The sequence below is a fragment of the Taeniopygia guttata genome, chromosome 3 (assembly GCF_048771995.1).
Source record: "Taeniopygia guttata chromosome 3, bTaeGut7.mat, whole genome shotgun sequence".
Classification (NCBI taxonomy): domain Eukaryota; kingdom Metazoa; phylum Chordata; class Aves; order Passeriformes; family Estrildidae; genus Taeniopygia; species Taeniopygia guttata.
The window spans coordinates 81,622,643-81,632,724 of NC_133027.1; positions in this window are offsets into that span (position 1 = coordinate 81,622,643).

Below are 10,082 nucleotides of genomic sequence, written 5' to 3' on the forward strand. Positions count from 1 at the left end.
ATCCTGACACAGTGTGTAGACTGCTCTTCATTAGATAACTTTATTTATCTGTATCTTCCTATAAGGACATGTACATCATGGTCCATTAGTTCATTAGTTCATTATTTATCCTTAAAATTTCTAGGGGATCAATGCCAAATAATAATGCTACTTCAGCATGTTTTAGGAACACAATCTTTACCCCTGTTAACCACATCTGTTAATGTAGCTGCATGTCTCATTAATGCACAGTCTCCCACATTATTCCTGTAAGTGAGGATATGAGATGTAGAATACCCAAGAATTGTGTTTATTTTTAAGATAATATTTAATTGCCTTTAACTTCATATTCTCTGTGTGTAAGAGAATGTATTCATAATCTGAGAAGAATGGTGATGACTATGCTGCTTTTTCTGTTTTAGAAAGCAGGTTCAAAGCTCTGTGAGGCGCCCGAGTCCTCTCAAGCCTGTTGGGAAGGATGGATAAATATAATTGCCTGGCAAAAGATTTACAATAGTACAGCCAGGATGAAAACAATCCCCCCCTACTGTCTGGAAAATACCCTTACCTGCAGATAGGTCCAAAAGTCAAATGGACTGTTCTATTTCAACCCCCAAAATGTATGTTTCATCCCACACCTGTAACCCTCCCCTAAAGTTTCAAGTGTCTGTAACCCCATTGGCCCAAGTCTTGTTCCAGCCCACCTTGAAGCCCCCTGATAAGGGGTCTCCGAGGAGCCAGAAGCCCTCTTGGATCCTCCGCCCTCTTGGAATTCCCATCTCCTAGAACTCCTTGTCTCTACCCTCCCCATTACCTCAGGCCCTGGCAGCTCCAAGCAAGACCTTTCACCATCCCTAATAAACCTTATATTCTAAGAGCAAATTTCAGAGATCTCTCGTCTCCATTCATCAAAACCGTCCTGGAGAACAGTGCTCCCTACACAAGCCCTCTCCCACAGCTCTGTTTGGCCACATTTCTTATGGGACCTGGGGATTTAGAACCTAAGGAGAATTTAGGCCAAAATTTTCACTGGAAAAATCTGTCACTCATTAGCATAGGGGAAGTTTGGGTGAAATAGGGAATTAGACATTTTCTGTGTAAACCAGCTTCAAATGCCATTATTAGAACATTAAAGTATTCGCTGAATGGAAAGTCATTATCTTTTAGGGCTTTCCAAGAAAGTATTCTTTAGAAAGCAAAACCAGATTATATTAGCAGCTGTTGCAGTTGTGTAATTTTTGCTTTGTCCTATTTTATACTTTATTTTCTGGCTTAGGCTGCTCTAAAGTGCCCCAGTATTGCAGGATTTTTTGGTCTGTATTATCCTTTCTATGCTATTGCTCTTCTATATTTGTAAACCCTTAAGTCTTGTGGTGATGGTGGGTGGTCTGAACTAAAATAATATCCATTGCTCCAGGCAAAAAAACTACTGTGTTGTGGAGAAGAACCTTTCCTCATGTCAAGAACAGGACCTTTGCACTGGCAAAGCAGATTTCATATTTCTTTAAAGCTTTCTTGTTACTTCCTTAAGAAGCTGGATCCCTGAATTGTTCAGATCTCCTCAGTCTTACATGTGAAGAGCTAGAAGATGCAAAGTCAGTGCCCAGCTTCTGTTCTGACATAGTCTTCTGTAAAATACTGCTTTGTGTAATCTGATCTAGTGTCTCATCTGTCAAAATCAAAATCTAAATTTGTCAGATCAAAATTAAATTAAAAAAAACAAAAATAAAGTTCTGCCCTCCTGAAGCCTTGATATTTTTCCTAACTGAAATTAGACTTTCAAGGAGGAGCTACATGTCAGTTTTCTGAAAACTAATATCCTGCTGCAAGTTGGCCTTGTGGTTATTGCATCAATTCGATATATATATATATACATGTACAGGGAGAGAGAGAGATATCTCCAAGTTGCCTTGGATGTTGCATCAATTTTCTGTGTCTGTGGGAAGTCTGCTAACTGCACCACTGCACAGAAGGTTCCACAGTTGCTTCACAAAGCCTACTAGTATGTCAGAGAGCTCTTTCCCACCACTTCTAACTGCAGATCTACAGTGGAGGCCTAGAGATGGAATCTGAAGGTGCTGAAGAAGAAAACAGAGGCATGTGCCTACTTCCTACATAAGTATTTGCCAAGTTTCACATCTGTACAGTCCTGCAAGCTGAACTACACACAATAAAATAGAAAAGTGTACCTGAAAGTCCAATAATCATCCAATTCAAGTACCTTGGAACTCCTGTCCCTGTTCACCAGCCAGCCTGACACCCTCAGTATTAGGCTGAGGGTGTCAGTGGGAGGTAGAGAGGAGGTAAAATGTTGGGAAGTACACAGCTCCACATGGATATCTGTCAGTTTCTAAGAAGGACCAAATCCAGACACTGAGAAGAAAAGTCTCAACTGAAGGATGGAAAGCAGTTTGACAAGGAGGCTAGCAGAAAGCCTGAACTTGCATTCATTCTCTTGAATCTTCAATGTATTGAAGGTATCTATTTAATTTTACCAGTTTATCCACAACATTACAAAGTGTGTACAGAATTGCACCATCCGGATTCACTGCCAAATAGGTATAAATAACTGTACATTATGTGAATGTGACAGAAAAGGGAAGAAAATATAAAAAAATAAATCCAAAGGCAGTCAAAACCTTGTTTAAGGATGATTTTACTTTTTAGTCCTTTTTCCTTTGTGAATTATTTTGGTGTTAACGAGGAAGCTAGTTAAGATTAGAGCTGAAGGATGTTACCTAATTTGTGCAGGAAATTCTCAACAACAGGAACAGACTAAGGCCAAGTTTCAGAAAAGCATGGGAGATACTGGCTCAATTTTTTTTTTTCCTTCTTGTTAAAATTAGTGAGAGAAGAGGGAGTTAAGGTGTCTGCATTTTGAGGATGTCATTCATGACCAGAATTGGAAGCAGCTGTTTGAGATGTCTAATATAAATAAGGCAGATTCAAGCCTAGCAGAGAAGTTGCTGGATCTGGCATAGTGATACCAAATAAAGTTTGAATGATGCAAGAGGAAGCTAAGAGACACAGTGGACTTCATTCCAAGGAAAGAAAGAAACAGTTGTTGTAAATTAAATAAGTTAGTGACCCAGCTGGTCTGCTTGCATCTATTTGCTTTTCCCTGTGAATACAAAGTGTGACAATACATCTGTTTCCTATAACACTTTTATTTTATGTGTTTTTACAGAGGTTTCCTGACTCCAAATATGAGATTGGATTCATCACTAACTGCTTCTCTCTAATTAGCATTTTACAAGTGCTAGAAAATCAAGGAAGTACCTAATGCTTTCTGATTACTTTTGAATATTGTAAGTTATTTTCTCCCCTGTAACAGTTATAAATGGACTGATTGTCTCCTAGTATAAATTAACATTGCTCCAGTAAAATCACAGATTCAGATTTATACCAGGGTATTCCCAGAGAGAAATAAATTTCCCCGAGTATTTGCAGCAGAGATAATGTTCTTTTTCATGGGTACCTTGTAGTATGACCCTACACATTGTTCAATCTTTTATCTTCCTCATTGCCTAACATATTTCTAGTTTGTGCTCAGAGAAACCAGGACTTCATGTTTGTGGGTGGGTGACTTCTAGCCTGTGCTTTGCTTCTTGTGATAATCACTTATTTAGGAACCTTTCTTCTGTTAGAACCTCCTGTAAGGGTGAAACACAAGCCATGGCAGGGGTGGAGACCAGACATCAGTGAGACAGGGACTGAAGGCCCGGGTCTAAGATGAAATGGGCCTCCTGAGCCAGTGAATGGGGTGGAATCTGACTTAAGAACCCTGACAACCTCTGGCAGAATTTTTTGGGTAATCCTTTTGATCTGGAGATGAAGTTTAATTTTATCTTCAGTGAGTCATAGTCACAAAAGCCATCTGACACACAATTAGATTTTGGTTCAGTACAAATGAAAAAGCCTTGGGCCAATTGCTGTTTGCTATGTAGGATGGAACCATCAGTCAAAAAAAAAAAGTCTTTTGAGCCTTTTGCTCACTTAACAAATTGCCATTGCTATTCCAGAGCACTTAACTGCCCTACTAAAAATGATGCAGTTTTAACAGACAAACTGCTAGACGGTAATACTACTTAAGAAGAAAGTTGCATCCACGTATTGGAAGGGTAAAATTCACACCAAGTTAGACACCATATGTCAGCACTTAGCCAAGTATGTTTTTAAACAGTCCTTTGTGACATCCTTTCAGTTCTTAAGTGCTTTGAGGTCACAGTCCCCAGATATTCCCCAGATATTGTTACATTACACTATAAGATAGTCTCATGCACTTGTGAAAGGCCAGCAGGCCTGGACCTTTCCTTGCTTTTTTGTCAGACTTCTCCATATATACTGTCAGCTTAGTTTCACCTAGTGAAAGTAAGCCCAGACCTAACCCAGAGCCACAACCAGCCATAGCAGAAACTGCTCACCATCATTCGGTCCTCAGGAGCTACTTTTTGGAACATCAGCTGGAGTCAGCTAGATCAGTGGGGACCTGTGGGAGGAGACATCCAGGAATGGGCCCATCATTTGGAGTGGAAAGAACAATGCCAGCTGTTGTGCCAAGCACATATCCTGAGGATCTAGACCCAATAAGAGCCATGACAAGTCCTTCAAGATTCACTCTCAGGAAAGTGACCTTTCTTGAGCTTGGAGGAGACAGTCCCTGAAAATAAAACCTCTCTCCTGGATCCCTCTTCTCTCCTAAATTGTATCCCCTAGGTTTCTTCTCAGCATATCCCTGACAGGTCAGAGTCTGCTCTTCTGAAGTTTAGGGCTGTGACCTTGCTTTTGCCTCTCTCCCTCCTCTCAAGATCCAGAATTTAACCATCTCATAGTCTATGCACCAAGGCTGTCCCCTAATCTTCAAATCCCCAACAGACTGTGGTCCAAATGGACTAAAAATGCATTCTATATTATAGCATAGGATAAGCTCTAGGTTACTCATTAGCTGCCTACAGATACAGTGCATACTTAAAAAGAAAAATGTATGTTAAGAATAATGTTATGAAACATGCTCATTGCCACTATGTTTAGACAACTGGAAGGAAAAAACATTTCCATAACTGAAAACATTTATGCCAGGCTCCTTATAAATCTGTCTAAAAGCAGTATCAGAATAAAAGAAATAATTTTAAATGCTTGGTGTCCCAATTGGATATTCCTGACCTCTGTTTTATAATGTAATAGCTGGATGGTTTGTTTCTCCTTGTAGGAAACAGAGTGCCACCCAATACTTTCAACTTCTGAGTGATACTGTGGCATGTTATCTCTGTCTCTCAGGGCTTCCACCTATTCCTTTTTGCTGAAGCACTGTGCTGCAGTACAGAAGAATTTCTGGGAATATATTCACTGTTTCTCCTTACTTTCTACTGCATTTCATCTGGTGGAAAAATTGTGGGAATATACTTAATCATAATATTTCTATTTCCTCTCCTGGCAGATGCACATATCTGCAGTTCACAGTTCATGTACTTATGGTTAATCATCAAATATTTTCTAAATTTGGAAAAGCTTTACATCACCTGCTACTTCGTCCAAGCTGCTCTCACTAGAAAAATGCAGATGGAGAGAGTAAATTAACAAAACAACTGTAAAGGCTGACCTTCTGCATCCACAGAGTTGTAAGAGCTTTCGTTGCATTTTACATATGAGGTTATTTGAATGTAAGCCTTAAATATGCTAAATTTCAACTGGGGTTCTATAGTGAGTCCTATACCCTGTGGCAGAGTTGTGGAGGTCTCAGCCACAGTAAAGATGTGCATACTGAGGAATATTATTTCTCATACTGAAAGTAATGTGCTTTCCAGAGCTGATAGTTGTGCTTGCACTGGCACAGTGAAGTGAATTTACCCTGGCACTGCAGGGCAATGGAAAGAGCAAAGGAAAAGAAGATTTCTCTGACTACAGCATTACCCTGAACTTCTAGACTCTCTTGGCTCTAGCATAGACTTGGTCTGTGCCATGAACTTCGGCAAATTAATCTCTCAACTGAGACTAACATCACTAGATAAGAAGGGTAACATTGTGCTTCTAACTGGGTGAAATTCTGTCACATTAGGTGAAAATATTAGGTGAAAATAACCTGTAGGAGGCTGTGGCATTGCTAAAGAAGTCTCAGTGCCCTTAACCAACTTACAACCCCATAGGCTTTTCCATTTTAGAAATGTCTTCAGACTCTGTTGGCACTGAGCAACAGAGACAGTGCACATGGAAGTTAAAAACCCTCAGTGGAACAGCATCATGAAAAAGCTAAAGCATTCCAAGCTCTCCTCTGCCACATACATTTGGTTTCTTCTACTGACAACTGAGCATAGGAATGGGAAATGAATGTCAGCTCTGATTTCAAGTAGGATGCTGCCCGGGCATACCCCATAGACAGAAGCCCAAGAGTACACCAGTTTATGCACAGTCCTAAAGCTTTCCCCTGCTGGAATTGTGGGCTTTGCCTCTTTTGCTATGCACCTTGTGAAATGTTTAAGATGAAAGTGTGCCCACTGTGTCTTGCTTTCTGTGAAGCTCATTCGTAGGGCTCCTCTTGTTCTAAAAATAGAATATGGATTTAAAAATGTCTCCTCTTTACTGTTAACTTGTATTTACAAGATGCCTTCAGAAAGCTTCCTTACTACAATAAATTACAGCCATTTAGCCCTTGGCATGCTGGAAGATGCATCATGACAGTGGGCAGATCTGATCATGAATTAGTGGCTGAACTGCTGGATAATGTAGCTTTTTCTGGTATAGAATGAAATCCAATCTGTAACATTATATTCATTTTAAGACATAAGTATGCACACTCATACAAATAAACTGACATTGCTAATGCTTTAGGGTTCCTAAGAGCTTTTATATTTTTGTTCCCAAAGAACAGAATCCTGTGTAGATTCTCTCATGTCTAAAAAGGGCTCCTTTCATAATACATCCTTTTCTGCACTGGGAGAGTATAGGCATACTGGAAGAGTCTCTCTCTGTTATCTAGGAGCTTATTTTCACTCTGACTGAAACAAGTCAATGTTTCCAAAAGTACTCCAGGATCCCATACATATATGAATCCATACTGAGATTTCAAAATTGCATTTCTTTAGAAAGTCTAATTGTATACTGTGTTGCAACCCACACAAAAGTCTAGGAAGTCAGGGCAAGTAAAAAGTGATGCTGAACTTGACTTACTGCTTTAATATTCAGAGGTGCTAAGTGCAAATAAATTTAAATACTACGGAGTCCAATTTTGGACTGTTTGTTCATTGTTTCATAACACATATTTTAATCTGCTGTGGACAATTCTATCCCTGCCTTTTAAGGAAATGTCTCAAAGAGGTAATTTAAACTATCTCATAAAAAGTTCATCACTGTCAGGCAGAGATATGTGCAATTGGGCTTTTGCATGGCTATTTTTTGGATTCTGTGAACTATTTCCTTTTAGGGGTAAATGTATTGGCACGGCAAATTTCCATTAGTCTTCATTCAAGGGAGGTGAACATATACTCTTATTGGCATTCTGTACCTGCTTGCTCCATTATACTTTTTATCAGCATTAAGTTTATATTGCAATTATTAATTGATAGGCCCCAGATTTCAGGTCAGCCAGCTTTGTTTGTTCATTTTTGTATGCAAAATATCTGCACATGAAGGAGTCGAAGTAGGGAAGATGCCCAATCTGAAATATTGAACTCAAGCATTTTTTTTTCTAAAACTCACCCAATAATCTATTCAATCACATCTCCTGATTAAATCTACATTTATTTTGAATGTGCTTTTCTGTCCAGTTAGGGTCTCCTAGTTACAAATGTGTGTATAGTGTAGGAGAGTTAAAAAACATATAGAAAGCTGTGTTACTGGGAAATATCCTTAGGCATTCTAATGGAATAAACCAAGAATTCATAACTTAAGCTGCCAAAGAACACTTTAAAAAGCAAAGTATGGCATAGTTTTGCTGAATTTCCTTCTCTCCACAATGTAAGCTGTTGTTTGAAATAGGATTTCACATACATTCTATAAAACTCAGTGATGTCCAGAGTCGATAAAAATAAGGAAAAAAAAAATTAAATATATCAAATCCATCATAAAGCTGCAACAGCTTATACTTGTGAGGGATTCTCACAGTACCAGTTAGGCTTGAGGAAATTAGGATTTCTTTACTGTCTATAAAGTGTTTGACAAACTGAAAACTGTAGTCATGGCCTGAGGATAAGCTGAGTCCATGGTGCTCTGTGAATTTCCTTTTGACTATCTGTCAACTCATTTTTACAGTGAAATCACATTTCCTTCCTGTGGAATGAAGGAAGAATTAACATTTCAATATATATTATCTATATGTCTGAGGAGCTGTCAGAATGCAATCAGAAATAGAGCTCTCTGTGGGAAGCTATATGAATTTATATAGTGAATATATCCAGTGATTCTGGGTTTGCCCCCTTCTTTTCCAGTTCCTTGTATCAAGGCTACAGTAAAGGACTAAGCATGTATTTCTTTTGGCCACCACCCTTTGAGCAGTCTAGAGCACAAGGAATGGTTGCAGAAATGAACACTAAGTTGAGAAATATTCACAGCATTCCACAGTTATATTTCCAGTAATACATAGGTGGCCTTTAAAGTTTCCCACTTGGCCCAGTTTAGACCGTGGATCTGAAATTTAACCATGACATGATCCTACTCCGAAATAACATCATTCAGTGTACCTCAGAAAGAATCAGGTATCTCTTGAATGCATAGATAATCACAACTTGTTTTTTCTGCTAACTTATTCCTCATGTTTACCTTGGGGAAATTTCAAGATGATCTCATAAGTCTTCTTAATCTCATCCATTTATAGGATTGTTTTCCCCTTCTCTTCTATGCACTGCTGGATCCAACTGGCCCAAATCCTCCCTACAGTAAGTGGTTTACACCAAAGATCATTTTTTAATTGTGCTGTATAAATAAATAGTTTAGATCTTTGGGTAAGATTACCCTTTAGCTGAATACACTGAAAGAGAATAATGTATTTTTACAGTCTGCCTGCAATTACTTACTGTACCAGATGAACGGTTTCTTCTTTCTAATCAGACAAAATATAACAAGGAATTTAAAACCAACAAATCTAAACCTGAGCATAAAGAGATGTGGATTTAATGCTTTGCTTCTGTGTATTTAAGATTCGTGAAGAGCCAGTCATTTTAAGAAAAGCGACACATCCAAGCAAAGCCTCACTATGTTTCATGGAAATGTGGCAGCCAAGCAGACACCTCTGGATCAACAACAGGACAGGACAAAGACACTATCTTTAAAAACCATTTATATCTGGTCTAACTAGAGGGTTGGAAGGAATTTCATCAATAACATGAGAACATTAGGCCATGAGAGAAGCCTAAGATAGAGTCTCTAGGGGTAGAATAACAGAATGAGTATTCTAGGAATAGCCATAAGCCTGCTCATATAGAAAGGCAAAGCCTTTTTGCCAAGTTATTTATTAATACAGCACTGCAAAACAATGTAGCTTTGTAATTATTTTTCTATATTCCTGTCCTAGGGTGACGTTATAGTGTTTGTATCTCCAATCGTGTGTTCTGTTGTCGTTTGATATTATGTTCTGTGCTTTCAGAACCGACTCTGAAAGTGAAGGTTTGTTTTGCCTTGTTATCATCTGGTTCACCTCCCCCCATGGTCTGCTGTCTAGAAAAGGCTAGGATGGCTGGCTGGCTTTGCTTTGCTTGCTTGCTTGCTTGGCTCGCTTGCTTTGCCTGCTTTCTTGCTTTGCTTGCTTCCTAGTTAGGTTAGCTAAGCAGTCCAATTCTTTCCCTGGACTGTTGCTTTTTCCTTTCCTCTTCCTGAATACCATCCAACCTGCTCTGGACTGGGATCTGGGAAACACCAAGGAACACCAGGAGCCTGCATTTTGTGATCTGCAGCAGCCATCCCCAGTGCTGGAGAGCAATCCCCAGCGTCCAGACCCAGGCGACCACTCCCAAAAAAGACTTTCTGGATTTGTTCATCTCTTCAGAGTGGTGAAAGAGTTTTGTTGTCATCTAGTGTTGTTAATTGTTTTGGTGCTGGAGAGTGCTTTGTTCGTTGAATAAACAGGTTCTTTTCCACTTCTCTCTCAGAGGAAATTTTTCCCTGAACCAGGTGGG